Source organism: Mustela nivalis (assembly GCF_964662115.1).
Source record: "Mustela nivalis genome assembly, chromosome: 5".
Classification (NCBI taxonomy): Eukaryota; Metazoa; Chordata; class Mammalia; order Carnivora; family Mustelidae; genus Mustela; species Mustela nivalis.
Window position 1 is genome coordinate 28,354,484 of NC_139024.1, and position 12,774 is coordinate 28,367,257.

The window sequence follows — 12,774 nt, forward strand, 5'->3', positions numbered from 1 at the left end:
GACTTCAACATATAAATTTGGTACAGAACACATTTCAATCTATAAAAGTAACAAAAAGAATTATGTTTAGCTTAATTCCTGCTTACATAATTAGAAAGCCATATTAATATTTTGATTTTGAACAACACTCCTGAAAAATTTCCCCTGGTTTTTAAATTTCACATTGGTCTTTTTCAATCAATCTGTTACTATTAGTGAACCATTTCATACTCTGAATAACTTACAGATATCCTGATTAATCAGAACTAATGGCAAGATTATTGATTCCCTTATTACTTTTGCCATATTTTCCTCACCCATCTTTAGAAAGCATGACTCATTTCCCACTAAATGATACCAATTTTGTGAAGTATAAGTAAAGTAAAGCAGGAGAGCAATTTCTTTGAAGACTCACTTCAACTTTTATTAACAGAAAACTAGTTGGTTCACACAACACAACTTCTTATGTTTCCACTGAAATCATTTTGGTTATAAATTACACAGTGTTTATTTGAAATTAAATATACATATTTCATTTTATTTTGAATGGCAATAACCATATGCAGCTTTCAACTATATAAATTACATTAGATATGAATGCACTAGCATGTCCAATTCAATGGCATATGGATAGAATATTATTTCTTTCATTTTTTAGACTTAAATGTTTGTACCATAACTAAAATGAATTTCATAATAATCTAAGACTTTATCTGCATATATACCAGTAACAATCTCTCAACATTCATTTTATAGTGACTAAATTGAAGATTTTTGTACATACTTTTGGTAGGATGAACATAGGAAATTTGTGGCAAACTATTTAAATGTAATTAATAAGGTGATTATAATGCTTTATTACTTATAATATTTACAGTGTTCCCACAATTTAGAAACAACTGCTACTTCTTTATGCCTTAGTAACAATACTAATTTCTACTTGAGTGCTATTGATACAATGATAGAAACTTCAGAATTGAAGGATTTTTCTCCCAAAATGTATTGAAAACCCTCTGCACTATTTGAGCCTAAAATAGGCAAGAGGATCAAAATAATAGTTTAGATAAGAAAACTACTTTTATGTAGAAAAAATGAATGAGACGTCCTTTAAATTTTGAGAAATGATGTATAATTACTATATAAAAATTTCAGTAATTCAGTACCCTTTGTGATTTTGCAAAAGTTCATTTCAGTTTCATATTGCTGTATACTATCTTTTCTATAATAAACTTTTACTATTTAGGTAAAAAGCAATTTTTTACACTATAGGTAAATAAAGTTGAATATTATAAGTGAGTTCTATAGCCAACATATAGAATAATATTTTTAATTTTAACTGATTAGTACTAATTAGATTAGGTATGAAGACTATTTGTTTAATAATAATGCACAATATGTCTGTTATATGATTAAATGAACAACTTTTTCATGTAGAAATTCTATTAAAATAGAGACAATCCTTAAGAATATACAATGAACACCCTAAGGGATTCTTTAACAATAGGGGATCTCTTTCCTATCACGATCTGCCTCATACTCCTGGAATTCTCAACCTATCAGAGTTATAGACAAGGCTAATAAGAGGAACTCTTTACATTTGAGACCAGAAGGAAAACAAGTGGATGAGTGTATTAAAAAGGCTTCAGGTCCCTACTCTTCTCAGTTACTAAAAAAAAAATAGTTGGTGGAGGCCATGTTTATCTCTAGTTAAAACAATGATGCTGTGGTGGAACCAGAGATGTCTTTCTCCAGATTTTAGCTCTTAAGTATCTCTATGTAAAAATTAAAATACTTTGGGGGATCTTTTCGCTACTTGAGATTAAATGGATGCACTTCCTGTTAAAATAAAAAGGTCAAGAATTTCTTTTCAGTCAATGGTATTCTAATAGCTTGTATGGTGACAGACGGTAGTTACACTCATAGTCAGCATAGAATAATGTATAAACTTGTGGGAATACTATGATATAAACCTGAAACAATGTAACATCATGTGTCAACCCTACTCAATTTTTTAAAAATTTATTTATTTATTTGACAGACAGAGCTCACAAGTAGGCAGAGAAGCAGGCAGAAAGAGAGAAAGGGAAGCAGGCTCCCTGTGGAGCAGAGAGCCTGATGCGGGGCTCGATCCCAGGACTCTGGGATCCTGACCTGAGCCAAAGGCAGAGGCCTCAACCCACTGAGCCACCCAGGCGCTCCGAACCCTACACAATTTTTTTTTAAGATTATTTATTTATTTGACAGAGAGAGATCACAAGTAGGCAGAGAGGCAGGCAGAGAGAGAGAGAGAGAGAGGAGGAGGCAGGCTCCCTGCTGAGCAGAGAGCCCGATGCGGGACTTGATCTTAGGACCCTGAGATCATGACCTGAGCCGAAGGCAGTGGCTTAACCCACTGAGCCACCCAGGCACCCAACCTTACTCAATTTTTAAAAAGAATTTCTTCTCAACTTTTTCTAGATATTTTCCAATGATGTTTTTTGGTATTTTTCAATGACCACACATTATATATATATTTACAAATATGTTTAAAAATTTAATTATCTTTATTATAGGTAGTATGTATGTTGTGGCTTCAAAAGGTTAAAAAAATGATGCAGCAGGGAAAGAGCAATGTTTTGGTTGTTTTTACTAAGGCAAAAATTCTAAGCTGTTTCTGGAAAATATCCCCACATGTATAGAGAAACTAGGTTAACAGAGAAGAAAACAACATTCATAAGGAAATCTGTACTGTGGAAATATTATTGTAAATATTTACTAGCCAAAATATCATACATACAGATTAACTCATCTACCTTTTCTAATACATAGCTCTATAATTCCAGTCAATTATTTAAAACTTTTTTTTTTTTTTTCTGAAGCGAACTCTAATCCCATATTACTTTTGGGTATGTTTTCCTTTCTTGCTTATAATTTTTACTAAACATAGAAATGAATCTCTTATTTGTGTAGTATAAATAACTTTATGTGCTGTGCTCATGTTATGTGCTAATCAAGGGCTTAGTACACTTTTCAGATACAGGCTCTAGGAATTTCCCAAGAAGTATGCATGTGTTTTTTTTGTTTTTTTTTTAAGATTTTATTTATTTATTTGACAGAGAGAGATCACAAGTAGACAGAGAGGAAGGCAGAGAGAGAGAGGGAAATAGGCTTCCTGTTAAGCAGAGAGCCCCATGCAGGACTTGATTCCAGGATCCTGAGATCATGACCTGAGCCGAAGGCAGTGGCTTAACCCACTGAGCCACCCAGGCACCCTGCATGTGGTATTTTAAAATGAAATGGATAAAAACAAAAATTTAGTGAACATGACGAGAAACTATTTTCCAGTATGTTTTCTATAGATTTCCAGATAATGTCTAGCAGTTTTCCTTCTTAAGTGTTAAGCTCACTTTTTTATTTGTTTGTTTGTTTTTATTATATAACCGTCTGAACTTATCCTGCAACATTTGCTTGGCATAAATTGAAGAAATACCAAGATAAGTAGTTTGCCTTTAAGATACTATGATGTATAATTTCTCAAAATGGCTAGAAAGTCAGGAAGCAACAGATGTTGGTGAAGATGGAAAGAAAGGGAAACCTTCCCATACTGTTGGTGGGAATGCAAACTGATGCAGCCACTCTGGAAAACAGTATGGAGGTTCCTCAAAAAGTTGAAAGTAGAGCTACCCCTGACCCAGAAACTACACTGCTGGGTATTTATCTCAAAGATACAAATGTAGTGATTCAAAGAAGCACCTGCATCCCAAAGTTTATAGCAGTGATGCCCACAATGGCCAAAATACAGAAAGAGCCTAGATGTCCATCAACAGATGAATAGATAAAGAAGGTAAGATAAGATAGCTACAATGGAATATTACACAGCCATTAAAAATGAAATTTTGCCATTTGCAACAATGTGGATAGAATTAAAGGGTATTATGCTAAGCAAAATAAGTTAATAAGAGAAAGACAATTATCATATAACCTCACTGATATGTGGAATTTAAGAAACAAAACAGGGGATCATAGGGGAAGAGAGGGAAAAAATGAAACGAGATGAAACCAGAGAGGGAGACAAACTATAAGAGACTCTTAACTATCGGAAACAAACTGAGGCTTGCTGGAGGGGCGGGGATAGAGGGATGAGGTAACTGGGTGATGGGCATTAAGGAGGGCATGTGATGTAATGAGCACTGGGCCTGTACTTCTGAAACCAAAATATATTATATGCTAATTAATTGAATTTAAATTTAAAAATGTTTAAAAAAATAAAGCAAATTCCAACATGCTTAAAAAAGATACTATGTATAACTTCTGAATATGTTTATATCTGATAGAGTATGAACATTAACAGATTTTGAAAGCATGTAAAATTTACATTTAAATATTGTCTACATGTGTACATGTGTTATATTACATATATGTTGTGTATATTAATATTTACAATCAAGCCCATAAAGAAAAAGAGACCCATATGAAGAAGAAACAAATTATTCAGAATATTTTTCATTACTTTTAGTGTCATTAAAGTATTTTTGTAAAGATATATTCTTTTCTGACTTTTTTCTGATGATTCTAAGATTCTGAACCTATTCTAAACCCAAAATATAATTCTAAATGAGATTCATGTAGCATTAATTTATATAATCATAATTTGAGAGAAAGCAATAGACTATCTAAATTAAGGATGTGTTCAAACTTGTCTGTTAGTACCCATGCAAATCCAAGACAATAACTGTTTAAACTAAAATTAGTTTTTTAACAAAAAAACTAGAATTAATGAAAGAGTGAAAAAAGGTTTTATATTTTTTAAACATATTATTTATCCTTGGTTCAAACATTGCTCTCTGTAAACACAATCTCTTTTGAGTCAATAATATAATGAATAATAGTCATTAGTATCAGCCTGCATTTATATGTGCTGACACATTTTTCATGTCACTGTTAATCTGCTAGTATTTTGTAACACAATGAAAACCTATTTGGTTAGAAAATTACAGAGGCATAGGAAAAGTAGATTATCATCTTTCTGGGCAGCCTTTATTTATAAGGCAATTCCTTTAGCAGTATTTCTCATTTGATTAGCTTAATGTAGGAGTAGAAGTATAAATATTTAAGTACATTATGAAAACAAGATGGTAGGAAATTATTGGTAAGGCTTTTATTTTTATGATTAACTTCTCCTAAAAGGGAATCGTTTACAGAATAATTTTTGAAGGATACAGAAAGACTTGGGTTAATAGGGTATGGTACTTTCTGCCTTATCGCCAGAAACCAAATAAAGAAAAAATGTTGCTGTACAAGGAAAACATACATTTGAGGCAGTCAAGCTACCATCCTTCATTAACTTGGAAACTCTGAGTGGAAGAAAACAATGTCTAGTTCATGGAATGTGAGCAATTGTGAAATACTGTGCAAGTCAGAAATAGGTATTTTTTCAAGAAAATTGGGTATTAATATTCAAATAACTTACAAAATTGTAATAAATCATTATTTTTATTTTAGTTAATATATATCCTCTAATTTGTTCTTCACACCATCCTCTCAACATCTTTGGTCTGTTTGAAGAATTATGTGAGAGAAAAATATCAGGCAGATGATTACCATTACACGGAGTTTTCTGAGAGCTAGTCCAGTTTTCTTTTTACTCTTGCCAGAACTTCCACACCTTCCACACAGAAGGGTGATAAAAGCTTTAGTTGGGTAAAACACTAAGAAAAACATATGTAAATGTGAACAAAAGGCAGAATTTCCATTAGTAAATAAAAATGAACCATACTAGGAACCCAGGAATAGCAGGTTTGTTCACTTAGCAATTTTAGTTCACTTTCTATGGACACAGTTCATGGATACAAAACACTTCTTTGTGTTAAAAATCAGGAAAATTAGATTTATATAAACTTTTATATCAGTGGAAAGTATTTTTAGTCTCTTATTGCATTATTTTTTAAAAACTGAAATATGTAGTAAAATCACCCTTTCTTATACAATTGGAAAAAGTAAGCAATATAAATGAAATATCCAGTCTCACTTGCATGTAAATAGTATTACAAATTATCTTAATAGCTCCAGGATTGGGGGGAGGGGAGGAAGAACTGTGAGCTTCCAAAGTTAGTTTTTTATCTTTGTATGCAAACCCAAACTTTCAAGGATTCTTCAAAGGTCTGGGTTTCACTTACTCTTGTATTGAATACTTTAATTAATATTTAACTCTATGGATGCAGAAGATGCAGCTCCCTCCCCCCACCTATTTTTTTTTTTTTTTTGAGGAGACTCACAATTCTAAATATAAGAAAAGCTTCTTAAATGAAGAAATGAGAAAATAAAGGATACTGATCTGCTAGTATCTGCTGCAAATAGTGCACTGACTGAGTTCTTTAGGAACCTCAAAGAATGTATAGGAGGGACATTTGTTCCTAGCTTAAAGCATAAATATGTGGAGTGGTAGAGAAAAGATGAAGATGTAACTTGTCAGAAAGCAAACCAAAAATAAGGTACAGCTTTGAAACTACTGGATGACTTCAAAAATAATCATTAACTGAAAACTTTAATCAAAAAGCAGTTAAATATTGACATTTTTTTGAGTTTATGTAAAAGTCAAATGATATTATAAGAACTGAAAAAAAATAAGGTTTTTAGGAAGATATGTGATAAAACCCAAAAATTCTGGCTTTTAATTTTTACTCAAAAGTCTTTTTAAAATCAATTCTCAGTAAAAGGTCTGATAAACAGAAATCCCAAACAACTAAATTCTTGTTATTTATATACAGATTAATAATCTTATAATATTATTAAATATGCCATAATAGCACATAGTTTGATAAATGGCTCCTGACACTTGCCTAAATTTAAAAAAATGTGTTCCTAATATGATACATCAAGATTACTGTTTATTCAAACTATGCCTTGTAATAATATTTTCCATAATTAAATTATGTAGCTGATTAACAAAGTGAGAGGACAGAGAAATTTATGTGGGCTAGCTGTATTTATTGTTCATCCTTTATTTTTTAATACAAAATTTCCATGTTTTATTACCATAATGTAAAAACACTGGCTCATCTTTCATTTTGTTGATGAGGTATTTCCACACATTCTCTGTAAAAAATTGATCAGAATTCAACTATGATGTAAAATATCATGACAGTCATATGTGATTGTATTGGAATGAAATATACACAAAATATTTTTGTATTGCTTTTAAAATTAGTTAAAATGTAACTATCATCTCTTTTAATGTTACTATTTGTAATAGGGAAAGGCAGATCTATTTATTTCTATGATTATGCACATATGTGAATATGTGAGAGATGAGCCTAAAATTAAAACAAAAAGCTTCCATATGCTGTTTCTTCATGCCTAGCCCCACTCTTTTCTTCCTTATATTTCAGGTGGTTAAGTCTACTCAGTGCCTTATTTCTTATTTAAAATTGGGACACCTGTTCTCATAAATGTAACTTTCTTTTCCAGCTTTTTTAAAAAAGTAGTTCTATTTCTGAATGTTTTACACATATACACACAGACACAGACACACACACACAAACACACATATCTTTGTGAGGCCACCACTCAACCTAAGAACTGGGACATTACCAATACTTCTGAAATGATCTTTATACTCTTATCATATTTATGCATGACCAGAACATATAAATTTAGTTTTATTGTTTTGAATTTATATAAGTGGAATCATGTTGTATACATGATTAGAAATAGATTTTTTTCACATATATATAAGATTTACCCATATTATACTATGTATTCCTGGCTTATTCATTTTCATCAATATGTACTCTTTTACTTTGTGAATAAATGCAATTTTATATTTTTATTTTTCTTACATTGGCTATTTGGCCATTTTATACAGTGGATTGAATAGTGTCTTCCCAAAATGTGAACCTGGAACCTTAGAATGTGACCTTAACTGCCAATAGATTTTGGCAAGATAAAAATTGATTAAGGATCCTGAGAAGAAATTATCCTGGATTTAGAGTGAACCCTAAATCCAATGACTGGTGCCCTCATTAGAAAAGAAGACAATGAAGAGACAAGAGGAATGAAGCCATGTAAAGATGGAGAGGAAGATGCTGGTGTTCTGTTGTCTGAAGTCAAGGAATGTCAGGAAATGCCACAAGCTGGGACACACGAAGGATGCTCCCTAAGAACCTCTGGAAGTAGCATTACCTTGTCCAAACAGTGATTTCAGATTTCTAATTTTCAGAAATGTGACAGTACAAATGTCTCCTGTTTTAAGCCCTCACTCTATCCTATATAACTCTTTAATCTCTATTTTATTTTGTTCACCTTTCTGAGTCTCTGGGATTCACCCTGATAGCTCCTTTGGGTTTGTTTTCCTGCACAGGGGATAATTTTAATCCTATCTTTAGAGGTATTTCATCTGATAGTGCACCATTTTAGTGAATTGTAAATTTCAATAATTTCATATATTGTTTTTTCTTCAATTTGCCATGCATTTTATCCTTTCCTTTTCTTGATAATGTTTATTATTCTTTGCATTATTTCTTATATGCATAGCTATTTAATGTTCTGCACCTAATAATTTAAAGATTTAAATTCCTTGGGAATCAATTTCTTACTTCTCCTGGCTCTCCAGTGTCACTTTGTGTTATTATCATTTGTGTTCCAAAGAGCAATACTGGATTCCAATTTTGCGTAAGGCTCTTGAAAGATACTAGTTTATCTCACTAGTCCATGCCCTTATCCTAGAGATTTTGGTGAGGATATTTATTTATTTCATTACAAAAAGAATGCTGATAGTCCATTCTCTCTCTGTCTCTCTCTCTCAGTCCTTTATTTATGTAGCTATTTATTTGTTTGCAGAATGAACCTTAAGAATAATTATGCCAACAAACTATAGAAATCTTAAATATTGCTCTTTTCTGTTATTGACTTCTTTATTAACTATGAGATTTTCATATATATCTATGTTAAATTTATTTTAACCTAAAACATATTAATATCAAAGTGAACATTAATATTGTTAAATACGTAACTTATATCCAATTTACCCAGTAGTTTTCTAGACTAGCAAACTCTGACATGATTTTCAGTTTTTTGCATCTTTGGATTATTTTAGTAGATTATGTCCCAGATGGGATATAGTATAATGGTAGGGTAAGATCATTTTATTTTATTTTATTTTAGGTACCATTTTACCTATTTCCCCCACCTCCAGCTCTGGCCAACCACTTTTGTACTACCTGTTGCTATGACTTTGACTTTTTTGTTGTTGCTGTTTTAGATTACACATATAAGTAATACCATGTGTTATCTGGGTTTTTTCTACCTAGTTTATTTCACTAAACTTAATGTTTTCCAAGTTCACCCATGAAGTGGCAAATGACAGGAGATTTTATATATATATATATGTGTGTGTGTATATATATATGTATATAATATATAATTTTTATATATGCACACACACAGACATACACACATATATAAGCATTTCTTGATCCATTCATCTATTGGTGAACACTTAGGTTGTCCCCATACCTAGGCTACTGGGAATAATGTTGTTGGCTTTATGGGAGTATATATATCTCTTTGAAATAATGATTTTGTTTCCTTTGGATATATATCCACAGTGGGATTGCTGGATCATATGATATTACTATTTTTAATTTTTTGAGGGCTCTTCATACTATTTTCCATAGTGACTGTGCCAATTTACATTCTTACCAACAATGCACAAGGGTTCTTTTCTCTACATCCTTGTTAACACTTCTTTCTTGTCTTTTTGTTAAGGGATACCCTAACAGTTGTAAGGTGATATATCATTGAGGTTTTGATTTGAATTCTCCTGATGATTAGTGATGTTGAGCACCATTTTGTCTATATGTTGGCCATTTGTATATCTTCTTTGGAAAAATGTTCTGTTTGGGTATTCTGCCCATTTTTAAATTGGATTATTTTTTATTTTGCTGTTTAGTTGTATGAGATCCATGCATACTTTGGATATTAATCCCTTATCAGATATATGGCTTGCAAATATTTATTTCCATTCTATGGGTTGAATTTTCACTTTGTTTATGTTATCTTTTGTTGTGCAGAAGCTTTTTAGTTTGATGTAGTCACACTTGTTTATTTTTGTTTTTGTGCTTTGTTTTGTATCAAATACAAAATATTATTGTCAAGACTAATGTCAAAGAATTTATCCCCTGCTCCATGTTTTCTTCTAGGAGTGTACCAGGTAGGTGTTATGTTCAACTCTTAATTCATTTGAGTTTATTTTTGTGTATGTGTAAGGTAAGTGTCCACATTCATTTTCATGTGAATGTTCAGTTTTCCCAACATTTATTGAAGAGACCATCCTTTTCCCATAATATATTCTTAGCTACTTTGTTGAAGATTATATATGGTTGGGTTTATTTCTGGGTTCTCTGTTCTGTTCCAATGATCTGTGTTTACTTTTATGCCAATACCGAATTATTTTGATTACTATAGTACTATAGCTTTGTAATATAACTTGAGATCAGGAAGTTTGACACATCTAGCTTTGTTCTTCTTAAAATTGCCTTGGCTACTTGGATTTTTTTGTGTGGTTCCATAAAAAAATTAGAATAGTTTCTTTTTTTCTTCTTCTATTTCTTTGAAAAATGCCATAAAAATTGCACTGAGTCTTTAGAATGCTATAATAGGGACATTTTAACAATATCAATTCTTCCATCCATGAGCATAGAGTATCATTTCAAGTTACACACTTGTATGTGTGTGTGTGTGTGTGTGTGTGTGTGTGTGTATTTCTTTCACCAGTGTTTTATGGTAATCAGTGTGCAGGTCTTTTACCTCCTTTGTTAAAGTTATTCTCAGTAATTTAATTATTTTTAATGCAATCGTGTGGTTATTTTATTTCTTTTGATAATAACTTGTAATTAGTGTATAAAAACACCACAGATTTCTGTATGTCATTTTGTATACTGCTATTTTACTGAATTCATTTATTATTTCAAATTATTTTTAATGCATTTTTTTATATTTTCTATATAGAGTATCATGTCATCTGGAAAGAGGGTCATTTCTCTTCCAAATGGGATGACTTTAATTACTTTTTCTTACCCAATAGTTGTCACTAAGACTTCTAATGCCATATTAAATAAAAGTGAAAAGAGTGGGCATCCTTGTCTTATTCCAGATCTAAGAGGAAAAGCTTTCATTGTTTCACCATTGGGTGTGATACTAGCTTTATGCTTATCATCTTGGGCCATTATCATATTGTGATACAATCCCTTTATACCTACTTTGTTAACAGTTTTATCATAAAATGTTGAATTTTGCCAAATGCTTTTTTGTATCTATTGAGATGTTCACATAATTTTTATCCCACATTTTAAAATATATGGTATATCACATTGATTTACAGATGTTGAACCATCCTTGCATTACTGGGATATATTCATCTGATCATGATATATAACTTTTTTTTTGTACTTTTAAAATTTGGTTTGCTGATATGTTGTTGAAGATTTTGGCCTCTGTGTCATCTGGGCTATTGGACTATAATTTTCTTGCAGTGACCTTGTCTGATTTTGGTATCAGGTACTCTTGGACTCATAAAATAATTTTTGAAAGTATTTACTCCTGTTTTATTTTTTTGGAAAAAGTTATAGAAAGACTGGTATTCATTCTTCTTTAAATGTTGTTAAAATTTATCAGTGAAACTATATGGTCCTTGAATTTTGTTTGTTGGGAGGTATTTGATTACTAATTCAATCCCCTTACTAATAATGTAACTGTTCAGATTTTCCATTTCTGCATGATTCCATCTTGCTAAGTTGTGTATTTTTAGAAATTTATCCATTTCTTTTAGGTTGTCTAACTTGTTGCACATAATTGTTCATAGTAGTCTCTTAAGATCTCTGTATTTCTGTGTTATCAGTGTAGTGACTCTTCCTTTATTTATAAATTTATTTATTGAGTCCTCTTTTTCCACACCTTGGTAAATGTAGCTAATGGTTTGTCTATTTTGTTTATTAAAAAAAAAAAAACTTTACTTTCATTGATCTTTTCAATTGTTTTGTTAGTTTCTATTTCATTTATCGCCACTCTGATCTTTATCATTCTTTCCTTCCCCTAACTTTTGCTGTAGTTTGTTTTTCTTTTTCTAATTCCTTGTGATATAAATTTGAGTTGTTTGAGATCTTTTTTTTTTTTTAATTAATGTAGGCATTTATTGCTATAAAATTCTCTCTTAAAACTGCTTTTGCTGGGCGCCTGGGTGGCTCAGTGGGTTAAGCCGCTGCCTTCGGCTCAGGTCATGATCTCAGGGTCCTGGGATTGAGGCCCGCATCGGGCTCTCTGCTCAGCAAGGAGCCTGCTTCCTCCTCTCTCTCTCCCTGCCTCTCTGCCTGCTTGTGATCTCTCTCTGTCAAATGAATAAATAAAATCTTAAAAAAAAAAAAAAAAAAAACTGCTTTTGCTTTATCCCATAAGAAAACACAGGGCTTAAACTACATGTTAGACCAGATAGACCAGAACAAACATATATAGAATATTCCAACAACCAGAACACCTATTCTTCTCAAGCACACATGAAGCAATCTTCAGGATTCATCAAGCTAGGCCACAAATGTCTTAATAAATTCAAGAAGATCAACATCTTATCAAGCATCTTTGCTGACCACAATGGCATGGAACTAGAAATCAATTATAAGAATAAAAAGGGGAAAAAAAAACCCAAATATGTGGAGATTAAACAATATGCTTCTGAACAAACAATGGGTCAAGGAAGAAATTAAAAGAAATATCAAGGGGTGATTGGGTGGCCAGGCTGGTCAAGCAATTGACTCTTAGCTTCCA